This window comes from Phyllostomus hastatus, unplaced genomic scaffold (genome assembly GCF_019186645.2).
Source record: "Phyllostomus hastatus isolate PE091 unplaced genomic scaffold, TTU_PhHast_1.1 phas_contig_349, whole genome shotgun sequence".
NCBI lineage: Eukaryota > Metazoa > Chordata > Mammalia > Chiroptera > Phyllostomidae > Phyllostomus > Phyllostomus hastatus.
In genome coordinates this window covers 84,233-104,653 of record NW_025333861.1, presented here as the reverse complement: position 1 = coordinate 104,653, position 20,421 = coordinate 84,233, and the positions used below count along the sequence as shown (strand labels likewise).

Below are 20,421 nucleotides of genomic sequence, written 5' to 3'. Positions count from 1 at the left end.
TCCCTTAAGCAGAGCTCTTCCTCTTACACTGGGAACTCCCTCTCCAGCATCAGGTAAGAGTCCCTGTGGAGGGCAGCCAGGCTTGTAAATGAAAAGGGACAGACTCAGAGATCGGTGAGGCGGTTTATGTTCCTGAACTAGGAGCAAAATGAGAATGATATCAATGAATAAACATGATATTGGAAGAAACAGATAGCTGACTATGTCATAAATTTATTGAAGGCCATACATTTACCTGCCCAAGGAACTCAGCTATGAATCTTTGAAAACCAAGCCCACACACATCATGAACCTCATCAAAGTAGTCAAGGAAAATCTAATCCACCCAGACAGAAATGGCATGTCGCACATGGATGAACCATGGTGGGCTGACTACAGATTTCCCATCAGAAACCATCACAGCCAGAAGAGTTTAAAGTCCTGAGAGGTGAGAGAAGTTCATCTGGAATTCTTCTGGATATATTCTTCAGGAAAGGAAGTGAAATAAAGGAACAGTGACCATAAGACCTGATTAGAAGAGAGAAGTTCTTGAGGCAGACAGGAGATAATGGTAAAGAGATTATTGGAAATTCAAGAGTTAAGGAAGAACAAACATGTCTAAGTAAATATTTATGTAAATGTAATAGCATATTTTCTCCTCTTTTAAACCACGGGCATGGCTGTTAAAAGCAGAAATGGGCACATCATCTGGTGGGGTGTGTGATGTGTGGATGGACTACAGATTCCAAGAGCAGCATGAAGCAGTGGGCATAAAGGGAACTGCACAGTTGTGATGCTACTGCATTGACTTTGCAGAGGTTAAATATTACTTTCATTGTGTAGAATCTGTGAAATTAGGTTGTATATTATACTTATAACTGTCAATGATAAAGCAATGTACAGAGACTTACAGTTAGAATTCCAGTGGATAAATTAGAATGGTGGATTAGAATTTATCCAGTGGATAAATTAAAACTAAAAACAGCATCCCAAAACACAGAGAGCAGTAAAAGGAAACCTGAAGAGGAAAGAGCAGATGTGACATGCAGGTGCAAACAATAAAATGGGAAACCTGAAACAACCTACATTACATTAAGTGTAAATGGTGAAAGCACAAGGAAATGGCACATTTTAGGAGTGCATTAAATACTGGATTTCTTTACTCTAGTATATGTTAGTTAGTGCATAGGTTTATTTCTTTTAAAATTATATTGTATTGATTATGCTATTACAGTTGTCTCATTTTATGCCCTTTATTTCCCTCCACCTTGCACACCGCCTCCCACCAGTATTCCCATCCTTTAGTTCATGTTCATGGTTCATACTTATCAGTTCCTTGGCTTCTACATTTCCCATACTGTTTTTAACCTTCCCCTGTTCTACCTACCATTTATGCTACTTATTCTCTGTACCTTTTCCCTCTCTCCCTCTTCCACTCGCCCACTGATAAAGCTCAAAGTAATCTCCATTTCTGTGATTCTGTTCCTGTACTAGTTATTTGCTTATTTTTTCTTTTTTTTAGGTTTGGTTCTTAATTGTTTTGAGTTTGTTGTCACTTTACTGTTCATAGTTTTGATCTTTTTCCTAGGTAAATCCCTTTAACATTTTATATAAGAAGGGCTGGGTGATGATGAACTCTTTTAACTTGATCTTATCTGAGAAGCACTTTATCTGCCCTTCCATTCTAAATGAAAGCTTTGCTGGATAGAGTAATCTTGCATGTAGGTCCTTGCCTTTCATGACTTGGAATACTTCTTTCCAGTCCCTTTTTGCCTGCAAAGTTTCTTTTGAGAATCAGCTCATAGTCTAATGGGATCCTTTGTAGGTGATTGTCTCCTTTTCTCTTGCTGTTTTTAAGATTCTCTTTTTATCTTTAATCTTGGCTAAAGTAATTATGATGTGTATAAGTGGGTTTCTCCTTTGGGACTCTGTGAGCTTCCTGGACTTCCTGGAAGTCTATTTCCTTTGCCAGATTGGGGAAGTTCTGCTTCATTATTTGTTCAAATAACTTTTCAATTTCTTGCTCTTCTTCTTCTCCTTCTGGCATCCCTATGATTCAGATGTTGGAACACTTAAAGATGTCCTGGAGGTTCCTAAGTCTGTCCCCCTTTTTTTGAATTCTTTTTTCTTCATTCTTTTCTGGTTGAATGTTTTTTTCTTCCTTGTGCTCCAAACCATTGATTTGAGTCCTGGTTTCCTTCTCATCAGTGTTGGTTCCCTGTACATTTTCCTTTATTTCACTTTTCATGCTCTTCATTTATTCCTCTACTTTGTAACCATATTAAACCAATTCTGTGAGCATCCTGATGACCAGTGTTTTGAGCTATATATTTGATAGGTTGGCTATCTCTTCATTGCTTAGTTGTGTGTTTTTTTTTTATTTTTATCTTTGATTTGTTCTTTTATTTTGGCCATTTCATTTGTCTGGTCAGGCCTGTAAGGTATTAAAGGAGGAGACTTAGGTGTTTCTGGGGTGGTGCAACCCACATCTCTGTGTTGTGACACTGTGTTGCAGGAGGGGTCTGAGAGGGAGCAGTGCCATTTGCTTTGCCCTCTGCTGGTTTTCAGTCACTTCCTGTGCTACGCACAATCAAATTGGGCTCTTCTGTTGCTGATTCCTGGGTGGGTGGCTTTGTTTATGTTCTAGGACCCTTGGTGTTTCTCCAGTGAATTCTCCTGTGAGGCTCAGAGTTTCTCCAGCTTCTGCTTCACTACCCACAGGTGTTTTCAGGCAGATGCTTTGAGGCTTTATTTCCCTGTACTGGAATCCTGGGTTTCTTTCTCTGTCTCCCTCCTCCATTTTTCCTCTCACTTTATCTGCCCACAAATGTGGTAACATTAGGTCATAAGCTGCTGCCTTGCTGTGAGTCTGCTCCACCAGGCTGCCTGTATCCGCCCCATCCCACAGGTCTGGATGAATGTTTCTCTTTAACTCCTTGGTTGTTGGACTTCCATACAGTTTGATTTTCTGTTGGTGCTGTTTTTTTTTGTTTTTATTTTTAAATTTATTGTTGTCCTTGTTTTGATTGTGTGAGGAGCAACAGTGTGTCTACCTACCCCTCAATCTTGGATGGAAGTTGTGAGTTTATTTCTGAAGTTTTGATTCTGTTCCATTGGCCTGTATGTCTTTTGTTGCAATTACCACTCTGTTTTAATTATTACAGATCTATAGCATAATTTGATACCAGGCAGTGTGATTCCTTTCACTCTATTCTTCTTTTTCAAAGTCCCTTTGGCTATTGGAGGTCTTGAGTGGTTCTGTATGAATTTTAGTATTGCCTTTTGTATTTCTGTGAAAAGCACATTTGAAATTTTGATAGGGCTTGCACTAAATTTGTAGTTTGGGTAGTATACACATTTTTTAAAAAAATATTTAATCATTGTTCAAGTACAATTTTCTCCCTTTTACTCCCATTCCAGTCCACCCACCCATCTCTCCCACTTCCCTCCAATTACCACCCTCCCCCTAGTTTTTGTCCATGTGTCATTTAAATTTGTTCCTGTAACCCTTCCCATTCTCCCCTGAAATTCCCTCTTCTCTCCCCTCTGGTCACTGTCAGCCTGTCCTCTATTTCAGTGTCTTTGACTATATTTTGTTTGTTTCTTTGTTTTGTGGTTGAGGTTCCTGTTAAAGGTGAGATCATATGATATTTGTCTTTCACTGCATGGCTTTTTTCGCTTAGCATAATGCTTTCCAGCTCCATCCAAGCTGTTGCACAGGGTAGGAGCTCCTTCTTTCTTTCTGCTGCATAGAAGTCCACTGTGTAAATGACCCATAGTTTTTTGATCCATTCATTTACTGATGGGCAGCTAGGTTGATTCCAACACTTAGCTATTGTAAATTGTGCTGCTATGAAATTGGGATGCATAGGTTCTTTTGTATTGGTGTTTTAGGGTTCTTAGTATATAGTCCCAGCAGTGGAATTGCTGGGTCAAAAGGCAGATCCATTTTTAGTTTTCTGAGGAAATTCCATACTGTTTTCCATAGAAGTTGTACCAGTCTGCAATCCCACCAACAGTGCACTAGGGTCCCTTTTCTCCACCACCTCTCTAACACTTGTTGTTTGTTGCTTTGTTTATGATGGCCATTCTGACTGGTATGAAGTGGTACCTCACTGTGGTTTTAATTTGCATCTCTCTGATAACTAGTGATATTGAACATCTTTTCATGTGTTTCTGGATCCTCTGTATGTCCTCCTTGGAAAAGTGTCTGTTCAAGTCCTTTGCCCATTTTTTAATTGGGTTGCTTGTCTTCTTAGAGTGGAGTCATGTAAGTTCTTTATATATTTTGGAGATTAAACCCTTGTCTGAGGTATCATTGGCAAGTATGTTTTCCCATACAGTGGGTCTCTTTTTAGTTTAATACTGTTTTCTTTAGCTGTGCAGAAGGTTTTTATTTTGATGAGATCCCATTTGTTTTTTTCTTTCCTTTATGTCCATTGCTCTAGGGGACATGTCTGTAAAGAGTTTCTGCATGAAATATCTGAGATTTCCCTACCTACCTTCTCCTCTAGGACACCAATGGTGTCACAGTATATATTTAAGTCTTTTATCCACCTTGAATTTATTTTTGTTCACGGTGTAAGTTGGTGCCCTAGTTTCATTTTTTTTTTTTTTGCATGTAGCTGTCCAGTTCTCCCAACAGCATTTGTTGAAGAGGCTATTTTTACTCCATTTCATGTTGCTGCCTCCTTTGTCAAATATTCATTGACCATAGAGACCTGGGTTTATTTCTGGGCTCTCTGTTCTGTTCCTTTGGTCCATGTGCCTGTTTTTATGCCAGTATTAGGCTGTTTTGAATGCAGTGGCCTTGTAGTATAGTTTAGAATCAGGTATTGTGATCCCTCCTACTTTACTCTTCTTTCTCAAAATTGCAGCAGCTATTCCAGGTCATTTATGGTTCCATATACATTTTTGAAATGTTTGTTCTATGTCTGTGAAATAAACCATTGATACTTCAATAGGTATTGAATTGAATGTGTAAATTGCTTTTGGTAGTATGGACATTTTGATGACATTAATTCTTCCAATTCATGAACATGGTGTATGTTTCCATTTGTTTATGTCTTCCTTGATTTCTTTCCTCAGTGTTATGTAGTTTTCTGAATATAGGTCTTTTACTTCTTTGGTTAGGTTTATTCCTAGGTATTTTTTTTTCTTTTTCCATTTCAAATGGGATTTTTTTCTTGATTTCTGCTTCTGCTGTTTCATTGTTGGTGTACAGAAATGCCTTTGATTTCTGGATATTGACTTTGTATCCTGCTGTTTAGTCAGATTCATTTATTAGGTCAATCAGCTTTTTGCCCAAGTCTATAGGATTTTCTACGTACACTATCATGTCATCTGCAAACAGTGACAGTTTTGTTTCCTCCTTTCCAATTTGGATGCCTTTTATTTCTTTTTCTTGTCTAATCGCTGTGGCTAAAACTTCCAATACTATATTGAATAGAAGTGAAAATGGACAGCCTTGTCTTGTTCCTGATCTGGTGGAAAAGATTTTAATTTTTGCCCATTCAGTATGATGTTGGCTGTAGGTCTCTCACATATGGCCTGTATTATGTTGTGGAATGCTCCCTCTTTTCCCACTTTGCAGAGTGTTTTTTATCATAAATGGGTACTGTACCTTATCAAATTCCTTTTCTGCATCTATTGATATGATCATGTGGTTTTTGTCTTTGCTTTTGTTTATGTAATGTGTTACATTTACTGATTTCTGAATATCGAACCATTCTTGCATCCCTGAAATGAATCCCATTTGGTCATGGTGTATGATCCTTTCAATATATTGTTTGACTCGGTTTGCCAGTATTTTATTGAGCATTTTAGCGTCGATGTTCATCAGCGATATTGACCTAAAGTTTTCTTTCTTTGCTGTATCTTTCTCTGGTTTTGAAATTAGAATGATGTTCACCTCATAAAAAGAGTTTGGGAGTCTTCCATCTTTTTGGATTTTTTGGAATAGTCTGTGAAGGATAGGGGTTAGCTCTTCCTTAAATGCTTTGTAGAATTCTCCTGTGAAACCATTTGGTCCAGGGCTTTTGTGTGTCGGGAGTTTTTTTATTACTCCTTCAATTTCTTTTGCTGTTCAGGCTTTCTGCTTCTTTTTCATTGAGTTTTTTATAATTTTATTGAAATTGTTGTTGCGGTACAATTTTCTGTCTTTTACTCCCATCCCAACCCACCCACCCAACCGTCCCCTCCTCCCTCCCATTTCCACCTGCCCCTAGTTTTTATCTATGTGTCCTTATACTCATTCCTGTAAACCCTTCTTTTTCCCTTGAAATTCCCCTGAAATTCCCTCTCCTCTCCCCTCTGAATTCTGTCAGTCTCTTCTTTATTTCAGTGTCTTTGGTTATATTTTGCTTGTTTCTTTGTTTTGTGGTTTAGGTTCCTGTCAAAGGTGAGATCATATGATATTTGCCTTTCACTGCATGGCTTATTTCACTTAGCATAATACTTTCCAATTGCATCCATACTGTTGCAAAGGGTAGGAGCTCCTTCTTTCTTTCTGCTGCATAGAATTCCATTGTGTAAATGTACCATAGTTTTTGGATCCATTCATTTACTGATGGGCATCTAGGTTGCTTCCAACACTTAGCTATTGTAAATTGTGCTGCTATGAAAATTGGGGTGCATAGGTTCTTTTGTATTGGTGTTTTAGGGTTCTTAGTATATAGTCCCAGCAGTGGAATTGCTGGGTCAAAAGGCAGGTCCATTTTTAGTTTTCTGAGGAAGTTCCATACTGTTTTCCATAGTGGTTGTATCACTTTTCATTGAGTTTTGGAAGATTATATTTTTCTAGAAATTTTTCCATTTCACCTAGGTTTTCAAGTTTCTTGGCATATAGTTCTTCATAGTAATTTCTTACAATCCTTTGTATTTCTGTGGTTTCAGTTGTAATCTCTGCTCTTTCATTTCTGATTGTGCTTATTTGGGTCTTCTCTCTTTTTTTCTTGATGAGTCTGCCTAAACGCTTGTCAGTTTTTTTGATCTTTTCAAAGAACCAGCTCCTGGATTCATTGATCCTTAAAATTATCCTTTTAGTCTCTGTGCCATTTAATTGTGCTCTGATCTTGGTTATTTCCTTCCTTCTACTTGCTCTGGGCTGTCTTTGTTGTTGTTCCTTGAGTTCTTGTAGATGTAGGGTTAGGTTGTTTGTTTGAAATATTTCTATCTTATATAGGTATGCCTGTACCGCTATGAACTTCCTTCTCAGGACTGGCTTCACTGTGTTCCATAAGTTTTGGGCTGTTGTGAGTTCATTTTCATTTATTTTCAGAAACCTTTTGATTTCTTCCCTAATTTCATTCTTGACCCATTCATTGTTTAATAGCATGCTTTTGAGTGTTTTGGTGTTTTTTTTTCCCCTTCGGGTTGGTTTCTTGTTTCAGTCCCTTATGATCCGAGAAAATCTTTGGCATGATATCAATTTTCTTGACATTGTTGAGGCTTCTTTTGTGTTCTATCATATGGTCTATCTTTGAAAATGTTCTGTGCACATTTGAAAAGAATGTGTGTTTAAGCTTTTTTGGGATGGAGGGCTCTGTATATATCAGTGAAGTCCATTTCATCAAGGGTATTGTTCAATGCCACAATATCTTTGTTGATATTTTGTTTGGAAGATCTGTCCATTTTTGACAGTGGGGTGTTGAAATCCCCCACTATAATTGTGTTGCTTTCAATATTTTTTTTGAAGTCTTCTAAGATTTTTTTTCATTTATTTGGGTGCTCCTATGTGGGGTGCATATATATTTACAATATTTATATTTTCTTGGTGGATTCTTCTCTTAAGTATTATGAAGTGACCTTCTGGGTCTCTCTTTATGGCCCTTTTCTGGAAGTCTATTTTGTCTGATATGAGTATTGCTCCCCTGGCTTTTATTTCCTGTCCATTTACTTGAAAAATTTGTTTCCCACCCTTCACTTTCAGCCTGTGCAGGTCTTTTATCCTGAGGTGGGTCTCTTGTAGGCAGCATATGTGTGGGTCATGTTTTCTTATCCATTCAGCTATTCTATGTCTTTTGATTGTAGCATTTATCCAGTATACACATTTTAAGGAAGGAATTCTTGCTAACTCTAAATGCAGGACATATTTCCAATTATTTCTGCCTTTTCAATTTCTTTTACCAAAGTCTTAGAGTTTTCAACGTCCAGATCTTTCACCTCCCTGGTCATCGTCTGTGGTGTTTGATGTTATTGTAAATGGGAATAAATCTTTATTTCCTTTCCTGATGTTTTTTATATTTTGCATATAGAAATGTCACTGATTCCTGAATGGCCATTTTGTATGCTGCCACTTTTCTGAGTTTGTTTTTAAGTTTTTACCCTCTTTTGTGGAGTTTTTAGGGGTTTTTATTTAAAAGATTGTATCATCTGCACACAGTTTTATTTCTTTCTCTCCAGTTTGAATCCCTTTGTTTCTTGTCCTTGTCTGACGGCTATGCCTAGGACGGTTAGTATGAGTTGCACAGGAGTGGGGAGAGTGAGTTTCCTTGTCCTGTCTCTGATCTCAGCAGAAGAACTCTCAGCTTTTCAGTGTGGAGTGTGATGTCGACTGTGGGCTTCCACATGTGACCTTTGTTTTGCTGGGGTGTGTTCATTCCATCCCCAACTTGTGGACAATGTTTATTATGAAATGTTTGAATGAATGTTATACTTTGTGTAATGTCTTCTCTGCATATGTTCAAACAAGCATATGTTTTATATCATTTACTTTATTGTTGTGGTGAAAACTCCTATTGACTTTCACATGTTAAAGTATTTTTGAGAATTATCAGGACTCTTTTTTAACAATCCCATTTGTTCATGGTGTCCAAAACTTTAATGTGCTCTTGAATTCCTCGTGATAATATTCATTGAGATATTTGCATCTATGTTTTACAAGAATATTGGCCTTTTGTATTTTTCTTGTTCTATTCTTTGGTTGATGCCCTCTGTAGCATTTTGCATTTCATTGATGTAATTTTTTCACCGTGGAATGTATGGGTTTTATTTGAGGATTTCTATCTCTTTGTTGAGTTTGCTGTTTGGTCCATATAATGTTTTCCTGACTTTATTGAGCTGTCTTTTGTTTTTGCCTTGTAGTTCATGGAGTGTCTTTTTAATCACTTCTGGGTAAATTGCTATTCTGTGTGACTTTGGGTTCTGTACTGGGACATTATTATGATCATTGGTGATGGCAGAGATTCTGATTCTTTGTGTTCTTTGGAGTGTTGTGTTCTCTTTTTGTATCTCAAGTCTCATTCACCTCCTGCAAGCTTGACCAGCTGCCCTCAGGGAAGAGATGGTTTCTGTAGGTCCTGTGTGTGTTCTGGGGCTTCTGGGACCTTGTGTGGATGTCCCAGCTTGGGGCTTCTGGCTCCCTCTTGTGGCAGGATTCTCAGGTTATAGGTCTGGTCCTCACCTTTCAGTGTATCTGGCCAGTTGGAAGAAACTCTTTTTTTTTCTTTAACGTTATTTTTAAAAAATAGTCCATGACTTTTACAGACAGGGGCACCTACCCTCCATGCCATCTCCAAGGTCCAGCTGCCCCTTGTGCAGGCTCAGGCCTCCTCCTTGTGCTCTTGAGGGGATGAGAGGAATGTTAGGGTCCGCAGTGGTTACTGGAACTGAGCCGTGATAAACAAGGGTGTTGCTGCTCTGGGCAGGGTGAGGACTGGGTGGGCTGCGCCCACCCCAGGAAGCTGGCACTGGCTGGGCTGAGGGCTGCCCTGTGCGTGTCTCTCTGGCCAGGCTTCCAGGCAATGTGTTGCATGCCCCAGGCTCCTGAGCAGTTAAAGAGAAAGCAGGGTGGAGGAGCGCGATCTTGGACAGGTGGTTGTTGCTGGTGAAGCACTTGGAGCAGAGAGGGCAGGAGCAGTGCGTCTGTCCCGTGTGCATCGGTGGTGACCAGCTCCTTCCAGTGCATGAACTTCTTTTTGCAGCCAGGGGTGTCTCTGGCGCAGGGGATGTGAGGTGCACAGACTTGAAGGAGTTTTGGTGCAGCCTGGGAGTGAAGTGCCGTGGATCTTGGTGGAGGAGGCGCAGGTATAGAATCCTGCCCAGGTGTGGGAGGACAGGGACCAGAGGGATGGGGAGAAGAGGGGTGGCACAGCGCCTCAGGGGACTTCAGGGCGCCACGCAGGTCGGACAGGATCCTGGTGGCCAGCAGGGGTGGTGAGGCAGTGGCTTCGGGCTCCAGAGAGACACCCTGTGCACTCCCTGACCTGTGATGGGGTCCATGCTCTGGGCCTGGTGGGCCACAGGGTATATTATGCCCAGGGGCTGGTCCTGAGCACAGTGGGGCAAAGTAATCCACACAAGCCCATGGGCCCGAAAAGGTGTGCGGCTGGGAGTCAAGGAGGATATTGTATCCGGAGAAAGACCAGGGGATGTTGCAGATAGTAATGGGCAGCTCTACCACCCTCAAGAAGAAAGAAGGGGAAGGGACTATAAAAGAAAGTGTATGAGTGACTCACAGACATGGACAACAGGGAGGAATTTTCTGTTGCAGCAGGGTGGGGGAGAGGGGCAGTGAGATGGGTGGAGGAGGGCAATGGGAGGAAATTGGGAGAATTATAATACAATAATAATTTTAAGAAATTTTAAGAATAAGGGGGAGGGAGGGATATTCAGGTGGGTGGGAGTGATGGGGGGTAAATGCAGAAAACTGTACTTGAGCAACAATAAAACAACTAAAATAAATAAATTATATATAGTTCAAGTTGATCCTTCAAAAGACCTTTCGGTCTGTATTTTATCCCTTTTCTCTATACTGGGATCATGGTGGGGGGGCGGGAATTAAAAAAAATAAAAACATAAGTAACATAAAAAAAACAGAACCAAAACAAAAAGGAAGGAAGAAAGAAACATTTGTACCCAGGAATTATACAAATGCCACAAATCAGGGCTTATGGAAAAAAACAAACAAACGGTGTTTTCTGTGAGCTGGTTTACAAACACACTTCCTGAGTATCACTTCGTACACCTGTGGAGTTTTGAGAGAAAACACACCAGGTCCATCATCTGACACACAGACCAGTCCTTGATTGGATGAGGCAGTGTTTTTTCATGATGGTTTTGTGTTTATTTCTCCCAAACTACACATTTACAACTACATTTATTGCAATGATATGAGTTCATACAATTCCACAGGTGTCAGCCCTGGCTGGTGTGGCTCAGTGGGGTGAGCACCAGTCTGAACCAAAGGGTCCCCTGCTCCATTCTTGGTCAGGGCGCACAGCTGGGTTTCAGGCCAGGGCTCAGGCAAGTGGCAACAAACCTTTGTTTCTCTGGCACATGGGTGCTTCCATCCCTCTCTCCATCCTTCCCCTCTCTAAGAAATAATAAAACTTCTATTGATTTGCACAAGTTGAAACCTTTTTGCCAATTTTCTGGACCCCATGTTAAATCCTATTTGATCATGGGGAACAGAACTTTTGATGTGCTCTTGAATTAGCCATGCTAATATTTGTTGAGAAATGTTGCCCCTATATTCAACAAGAGTATCGGCCTCTCATTTTTACTTGATCTATTCAAGGTGCTGTGGATCCCAGGCTCTGATCAGTTATGGTGGAAGCCAGGGTGGCGGAGAAGGAGTTTGGACCAGGGGGTCGCTGTTGCCCAAGCGCTTGGATCAGACAAGGCGGGGCGGGGGTGGGGGTGGCGCTTCTGCCCGCTGTGTATCTGCTGGTGGCCCACACCTCCTGGCAGCGCGCTAACTTATAGTCTGAGCCAGAGGTATGGCAGGCACGGGGCGCTCACCTGTGTGACTTCGCAGAGGGAGAGAGGTAGGGATGTTTGCAGAGTGAGGCAGCCCAGGAAGGGACAGCTGTGGCTCTTGGTGGCGTCGGAGGCGCAGGCACAGGACTGGGTCCAGGTGCAGGAAGACAGGGTCCAGGGGGATGGGAACCCGGAGTACAGCACGGAGTACAGAGCGGCGCAGCCACCCAGGCAGATCAGCCAGGTAGTTGAGGCCAGGAGTGGTGGCGCGGCCCTGGCTTCGGGCCCGGGGCAGACACCCTGGGCACAACCAGGCCCTTGGCGGGCCCTTGCTCTGGGCCCGGGTAGCCGCAGTGAACCCTGTGCCTGCTGAGACGACCCTGAGTACCTCGGCGAAGTAATCCAAGCAAGTCACTGCTGTGGACCATCTGAAAAGGTGTGCAATTGGGACTCAGGGAGGCTGATGGGGAAGGAGAAAGATGGAGGCACCAGAGAGAGAGAGTGGTGGGACGCTCTCATAGACCTCGAGGAGTATTTACACCCGGGAATTAGGCAAAAGTGATAAATCAGGTCTTTGGGTGGGGGGGAATGGTGTTTCCTTGGAGCTGCCTTACAAACACACCATCTGAGTGTGATTTCAAACACCAGTTGCTCTTTCAGACTCATGGTGTTTCTGGAGGAACCAGCACCAAGTACATTCCCTGATACACAGAGGAGTCGTTGATGGGATCTTTTCTGAGGATCAAAGACATGGACAGTCAGAAATGCAAAAAATAAAACAGTAAAATGTCTCACATGAAAGTGGACAAGAGATGGAGGGTGAGCCCAGGTGTGGATATGAACCTGTGATGTGGGCTGAGCCCCCAGGTCACAGGGTTGAGAACACAGGGGCCAGTCAAGGAAGGTCAACAGTGCAGTGAGGTGAGATGCCCATAGCCTAACTGTGGAGAAGCCTCTGCAGCACCAGACCCACCTCTCCCTGCATGGGAACCACACCCAAACCCTCCTCATTCTCAGCAGACTCTTTCCCACAGGTGCCCATAGTTTCCTCCAGAGCTTCTTGGGTCAACAGACTCTTCTCCAGGCTCCACCTCACTGACTGGTGGGTTTGTTGTCCCCTGTGTTCAGCTGCTGGCTGCATTGTGGGGTCTTCTCTTACTGTGCTAAGCTTCCCATAGCAGCACCCTGAGGACCACGAGGATCAAGCCAGATACACCCAATCTGATGAGGTTCCCCACTGTGTAGTCTTGGGGTTGGTAAGCTAGAAATTGTGGATTAAGAGGTCACAGAAGTCAGGACAGACTCATATCACCCCAGTCCCCCTGCATGTCCACCAGGGCACCTGCATCTCATTCACTGGTTTTGATGCTTTGAGAACAGCCCATAATTGACAATTTTCCATACTCTCTACTCTTGGAATCTGGATTGTTTTCCCATCATCCCAGAAGATCAGCAGCTCTAGAGAAAATGACAAGTGATAGGATATGCAAAAAAAGATATAGACTGGCTTAGCTCACCTCTTTTCTAATCTTTAATGGAACTCTTAAACTAATGGTACCCAACTCGATTCCCTGAGGTCAGCATCTCTGGGGTCTGGTCTTGCATTTCTTTGGAAAGCCAAGATGCAGAAGGAAGACTTCAATGTGTCCTAAATATCAGGACGTGAAAGAGTGATGGCTGGATCTACCTTTTCATTGCTCCACTTAAGCTAGGTTCTTGTGTCCATGGCTCAGAAACATAATTTTCATGTCTCATTACTTCCTTCTTTCTCTCAATCTTTCTTTTTTAAAAAAATAAATAATCGATTATATAGAACACAAACATTTTTACTATTGAGAATGTTCAAAATTAACATAGCTTCTAAGTGTTCATTCAGTTTGTAATCTAATTGGAAGATTGGTAAGAAAGTCGCAAAAAGATAAATGAAAAAATAAAGTCTTTAGGTGCACACCTGCATGAAAATATGGATCTCTATAGGTCACACACAGGCTGTGATGATGTAACAAATGAAATCACAGGCAGTACAGGGACCTCTGAGAGGAGGATGGGGACATTGCCAGGAGATGTAATGGGAGGTGATTTGGAGGATGACCTTACCCAGCTGACCAGCTGGTGTCATGGAAACAGAGCAGAAATCCTGCTGTCCTGCTACACCCATGTAATGACAGTGGTCCCCCATGGAGACAGGACAAGCTGAGAGTGGACTCATGTTCTTACTCTCACAGGAATTCACTGGCACCAAACTTCTAAACTGATTGAGCTTTTTCAGATCCCAGATTGGATTCTGCTCTGACAGATGGGAGAACCGAGTCCCAGATACAGGGAACTTGTGTTTCCTGTGCTGTCCTCCTGCTGCCCGACTCAGACACCAGCTCTGAGCTCTGGGCTCCTTATCTGCAGGGGCCAGTCCTCTTTTCCCTGGAGCAGACGGTCCTTCCTTATTACCTGCCCCCCAAAAAAAGCAGGGACACAAGAGGGTCAGGGGTGTGTGGTGAACTCTTATGCACCCTTTCAAATGATGGGGCTGGGCTTGGGCTTTGCCTTCCTGAGCTCTGTGAGTCCCCTTATGTCACCTAATGTCACCAGAGGCCTGTGAGCTGGAGGGGACCAGAGATGAACAGACATGAACCCGACTTTCAGAGAGGAGAATGGATTCTGGGCCCCACAGCAGGAGCAGCAGAGCTGGGACCTGAACCAGGTCTCACTCCAGCCCTTGTTCCCTCCCCTGAGCTGAGCCTGAGCTGACGGAAAGAACCTGGGTGTACCAACCTGATGTCTTCCCTGTCCTTCGATGTACAGTGTCACTGTCACTGCTATAGAGGGGACAGTTCCCATAACATCATGTCCTGGGGCACTTCCCTGTGAGCCCCACTCCCAGGAAGTCAGAGCCAGAAATGAAAGGAAATCTAAGCTATAGTCATGATTCTCTCCTTTTACACTTGGAGATACTGAGGTACAGAGAGGGGAAGGGCATGTCCAAGTCAGAGCCTCCAGAGGTGCCTGAACTTGCACAGGACTCAGCCTCTGTCCCCAGGGACACATCTACTGCCTCCCCACAGGGACCCTCACTTATCCCACTGAGGGCCTGACTCCATGGGGCCTAGGGGCCGATCCTCAGAGACTTCTGGAAATTCAGGATGGGGGTGCTGCCTTCTCCCCATTTCAGCCTGGCTCCTCCTCCAGAGTGAGCCCAAACCTGTACCTCATTCATGACCACCCAAATTGTCACTGCCCTCTCTCACTCCTGTACAGGCCTGACATTGTGGTGAGGTGGGGTTAATCCTCAGAGCCCCTAAAGCTTCATGAGTCCCCTGAAATCTCTCCCTGACTCCGCCCCCCCCCACACCATCCTGGGACAGAATCCTAACCTTGATTATCTGTGTGGACACTGGATCCTCTGGGAGACTCAGAACCTCCCTGGGCAGGTCAATGCCACCTCTGAGTGAAGGGACCCAGTGACTCACCAGAGGTGGAGGTGGGCCCTTTGGTTGGGCCCTGGGGTTTTCAGAGGGTCCTGGGAAGGAACACAAAAGGAGGTGAGGGTTTGGGCTGACCCTGGGGTCCCCACCTCACTCAGACTCCTCCTACATCTGCACTGTGGCTTCTAAGACTCTCTCACTGCCCACCTGGCACCTTCTGGACCAGGCGGGTGGCAGGATGGACAGTGGTAGCAGGGTCTCTGAGGGGCAGATCTCTGCTGGACCAACATCCATGCAGCCTGCTCCCTCCCCTTTGAGCCCATAATTCATCTGGGAACCAAGACATGAGGTAACATCTCAGAAAGACTGTCAGGGGCCTCACCTGAGACCAGGAGCTCCAGGGGGACACTAGGCTGTGACAACAGGTAGGGGCTGCTGTGGTTTGCACTGTAGCACCTGTAGGTCCCCCCATGGGCTGAGGTCACAGGACCCATGGAGAACTCTGCCTGGTGCTGCTGAGCTTGGGACTGTGATCTGAGACACGGGGGGGGGGATCAGTCCACCCCTCCTTGGACAAAAGGAAAGTGTCCCTCATGCTCTGAGACTGACACAGCAGGGTCACGTTCTCTCCTGTTGTGACCTTGGGCCTCAGCTTCACGGTGAGGAAGGGTCTGTCAGGGAGCCATCCTAGAGAGAGGGGGGTAGTTGAGGGGCTGCCACCTAGTTCTGACCTAAGAGTCACCTCCAGACCCCTTTCTGTGGACCCTCCATCTGTCTCTGTTTTCTCTGCGTGTCCTCCTCAACCTCCCATCCTCTGGTCTGTCTCCTTCCCTCCCTGGGGACCCCTCACTCCTTGTCCTGGCCATCACCACCTGAGACCCCCAGCAGGGCCTGAGCTGATTCTGGGTTCCTGACTGAACCTGCTGGCTCCTCACCTGCCACCAGGATGTCCAGGGGGTCACCGGGGGCTGACCACTCAGAGGAGAGGCTGTGTCCACCATAGCACCTGTACCAGCCCCCGTGGAATCTCCTTACAGTGCTCAGGTGGAATTCGGCCTCAGAGAGTCTAGCCTGGGGCTGCAGGGCAGAGCTCTGGCGGAGGCCCACTACCCCCTCCTTGGACAGAGCGAATCTGTCATAGCTGAGGTCAGAGCCACACTGGAGGGTCAGGTTCTGTCCAGAGGCCACAATGGGGCTCTTCTGGGTCAGAAGGGGGGTCTTCTCTGAGCCACCTGAAGGAACCAGACAGGAGTGACAGTGCTGTTCCTCCCATGAACCCTCCTTTTGGCCTGGCCCCCAGGTCCCCCTATCTCTCTCTCTCTGTGTTTCTGACCCAGGAGCCCCTGTGCTCCCCTCACCCCACCACTCACATGGGGCTCCCCTTCCTGGAAAGAACACTATAATCTGTCTGGTTCCTCAAAACATGGAAGGACCAGCTTGGGACTTCCTCACCTGAGACCAGGAGGTTGAGGTCGTTACTGGGGAGTGAGCACACCTGGGGTCTGTGCCTGTAACAGCCAAAGCATCTGAATGTCCACCTGTCACTAAGTGTCATGGGACCCACAGAGAACGGGGCCTGGAACTCCCCACTTGGGTGTCTCTCTGAGTCCAGGGTTGTTGAAAGTCTGTCTTCTCCTTCCTTAGTCAGAATGAACCTGTCAAATCCCTTCCATGAGCTACACTGGAGGGTCACATTTCCTCCTGAGGTCACAACAGGGCTGGGAAGGGCTGAGAGGCTGGGTGTGCTGTAGGCTCCTAGGAGAGAAGGATGCAACATGTTAAATGGGGTCACACCTCCCTCATGTCCCCAGGGCTGGGCTGTGAGGAGGAAACTCCCTGAGAGCATCCCTTTTCCTGAGGGCAGAGCCTGAGCCCGGGACCTTGGTGTGCCCTCGCCTATCACCACCAGCTCCAGGGGGTCACTGCACTCTGACCAGACACCTTGGCTGAGATAGTAACACTGGTATCTCTCTGCAGTGTTCTCTGTCATCTGTGTGGTAGAGACGTTGGCCTTGTCTCCAGGAGCCAGTGGCTTTTCTGTGTTCCAGGGTGCTTGACTTCCCTCTTTATCCAGATAGAACTCCTGGGCCTGCAGGGACATCTGACACCAGATAGTCGCATTGCTCCCCCAGGGAATCACAGGTCCTGGCTCAGCCCAGAGGGTGGGTTTGGGGGTTCCTGGAAGGAATCAGAAGCTGGGTCACAAGACATTTCCACCCCCAGAACCCAGATCACAGCCCCAGGACCTTCCCTGACATCCCCCATCTATTAACCCAGAACTTACATTCTCCATCCCCAGCTGCCTGGTGGGGAAGCAATTTGTCCTTTATGTGGAGAGGGTCCTAGGACCCCTGAGGACAGATTCACCTGCCTGCACTGGGGTCCTCAGGCTTATGCTCAGCCCTGCAAGAGAGTCCCTGTGAGAGATTTGCCCTGAATCCTGAGCAGAACCCTCCTCCCCAGGAGCCTCCTGAGTCCTGGGGTCCTGTCAGAGCAGGGCTTCCCCTCCCACCTCCTCACTCTCAGCAAGGCAGAGCAGAGTTGTGAGGGTTGGGGTCATGGTGTCTCCTCTCTGAACCCAGCTGTGCAGAAGGAAGAAATAGACCCATAGCCTCCAGAGATGCCCCTTGCAGGTGGGTTGACCCAAAGCACAGCCTTCCAGGTCCTTTCATGAGGACCCCTTCCCCCTTCAGTCCAGTGAAGACTGGAAGTGTGGTCCTTGCCCTCACTGTGGGTCCTTCCCATGGACAGTAGTCAACCAGGCCCTGGAGACACTTAGGGTAGATGGGCATCCCTGTGCCTGCAGAGTTCAACTCTGCAGAGACAGGGGTCCTCCTCACTGAGTGACAATGAGCACAAAGGGGAAACACAAGGAAGTAGGGGAAAGGAACATGTCCCTTTCTCTGGCCCCAGAGTGTGGTATTTTTCTATTCCAGGCACCCTCACCACTTCTCATTTTTTCTTAGCAACAGTGTCCACCCCACCTTCCTGGGGACAAGCCTCTGAGTGATTGCTGCTCCCTCAGTGCCCCTTGTTTCCTGGTTCAAGCCTTGTTCTTATGCTGTGGTCCTGCCTTCAAAATTTAGACAACATACAAGAACTTGAGGAAAAACAAACAACAACAACAACAAAAAAAAACAGCCCAGAGCAAGCAGAAGGAAGGAAATAACAAACATAAGAGTACAATTAAATGACACAGAGACTAAAAGCACAATTCTAAGGATCAATGAATCCAGGAGCTGGTTCTTTGAAAAGATAAATCAATAAGCCTTTAAGCAGGCTCATCAAGAAAAAAAGAGAAAGGATCCAAAAACACAATCAGAAATGAAAGAGGAGAGATTACAACTGACACCACAGAAATACAAAGGATTGTAAGAAATTACTATGAAGATCTGTATGCCAAGAAATTTGAAAACGTAGGTGAAATGGACAAATTTCTAGAAAAATATAATCTTCCAAAACTCAATGAAAAAGAAGCAGAAAGCCTAAACAGACCAATTACAGCAGATGAAATTGAAGCAGAAATCAAAAACTCCTGACACACAAAAGTCCGGGTCCAGATGGTTTTAGAGGAGAATTCTACAAAGCATTTAAGGAAGAGCTAATCCCTATCCTTCACAGACTATTCCAAAGAATCCAGAATGATGGAAGACTCCTAAACTCTTTTTATGAAGCCAGCATCATCCTGATCCCAAAACCAGATAAAGACACAACAAAGAAAGAAAACCCCAGGCCAATATCACTGATAAACATAGATGCTAAAATCCTCAACAAAATATTGGCAAACCGCATTGAACAATACATTAAAAATATCATACACCATGACCAAGTGGGATTCATTCCAGGGATGCAAGAATGGTTTGCATCAGATGCAAGCATTTGATAAGGTACAGCACCCACTTTTTATAAAAACACTTAGAAAAGTGGGAAAAGAGGGAGCTTTTCTCAACATAATAAAGGCTATATATGAGAGACCTACAGCCAACATGATACTCAATGGGAAAAAACTAAAATCTTTTCCTCTAAGATCAGGAACAAGACAAGGTTGTCCACTTTTACCACTTCTATTCAATATAGTATTGGAAATTTTAGCTACAGTGATCAGACAAGAAAAGGAAATAAAAGGCATCCAAATTGCAAAGGAGGAAATAAAACTGCCACTGTTTGCAGATGACATAATAGTGTACCTAGAAAATCCTATAGACTCTGCAAAAAAAAGGGCTTGACCTAATAAATGAATTTGGCAAAACTGCAGTATACAAAGCCAATATCCAGAAATCAAAGGCATTTTTGTATACCAACAATGAAACAGCAGAAGCAGAAATCAAGAAAAAAAATCCCATTTGAAATGGCAAAAAAAAAATTAAATACCTAGGAATAAATCTAACCTAGGAAGTAAGAGAACTGTATGAAGAAAACTATACAACACTGAAGAAAGAAATCAAGGAAGACACAAACAAATGGAAACATATACCATATTCATGGATTGGAAGAATTAATGTCATCAAAATGTCCATACTACCAACAGCTATTTACACATTCAGTGCAATACCTATTAAAGTACCAATGGCATATTTCACAGACATAGAACAAACACTTCAAAAATTTATATGGAACTATAAATGACCACGAATAGCTGCTGCAATTTTGAGAAAGAAGAGTAAAGTAGGAGGGATCACAATACCTAATACCAAACTGTATTACAAGGCCACTGTAATCAAAACAGCCTTGTACTGACATAAAAACAGGCACATGGACCAATGGAACAGAACAGAGAGCCCAGAAATAAATCCAAGTCCCTGTGGTCAATTAATATTTGACAAAAGAGTCAGCAACATAAAATAAAGTAAAAAAAGTCTCTTCAACAAATGGTGTTGGGAAAACTTGAACAACTAAATGCAAAAAAATGAAACTCTAGCACCAACTTACACCATACACAAAAATAAATTCAAGGTGGATAAAAGACTTAAATATAAGCCATGTCACCATTAAAGTCCTAGAGGAAAACATAGGCAGGAAAATCTTAGATATTTCATGCAGCAACATTTTCACTGATACATCCCCCAGAGAAAGGGACCTAAAGGAAAGAATAAACAAATAGGATCTCATCAAAATAAAAAGCTTCTGCACAGCTAAGAAAACAGTATTAAAATAAAAAGAGAACCAACTGTATGGGAAAACATATTTGCCCATAACATATTTGCCCAAAACAATGATACCTCAGACAAGGGTTTAATCTCCAAAATATATGAAGAACTTACAGGACTCCACTCTAAGAAGACAAGCAACCCAAATAAAAAATGGGCAAAGGGCTTGAAAAGAC

General features: G+C 44.0%; 1 pseudogene; it reads right to left on the bottom strand.

Annotated features, from left to right (window-relative positions):
• Positions 1-12,842: 12,842 nt before the first annotated feature.
• LOC123820544 lies at positions 12,843-17,658 on the bottom strand (annotated as a pseudogene).
• Between the last annotated feature and the right edge of the window lie 2,763 nt (positions 17,659-20,421).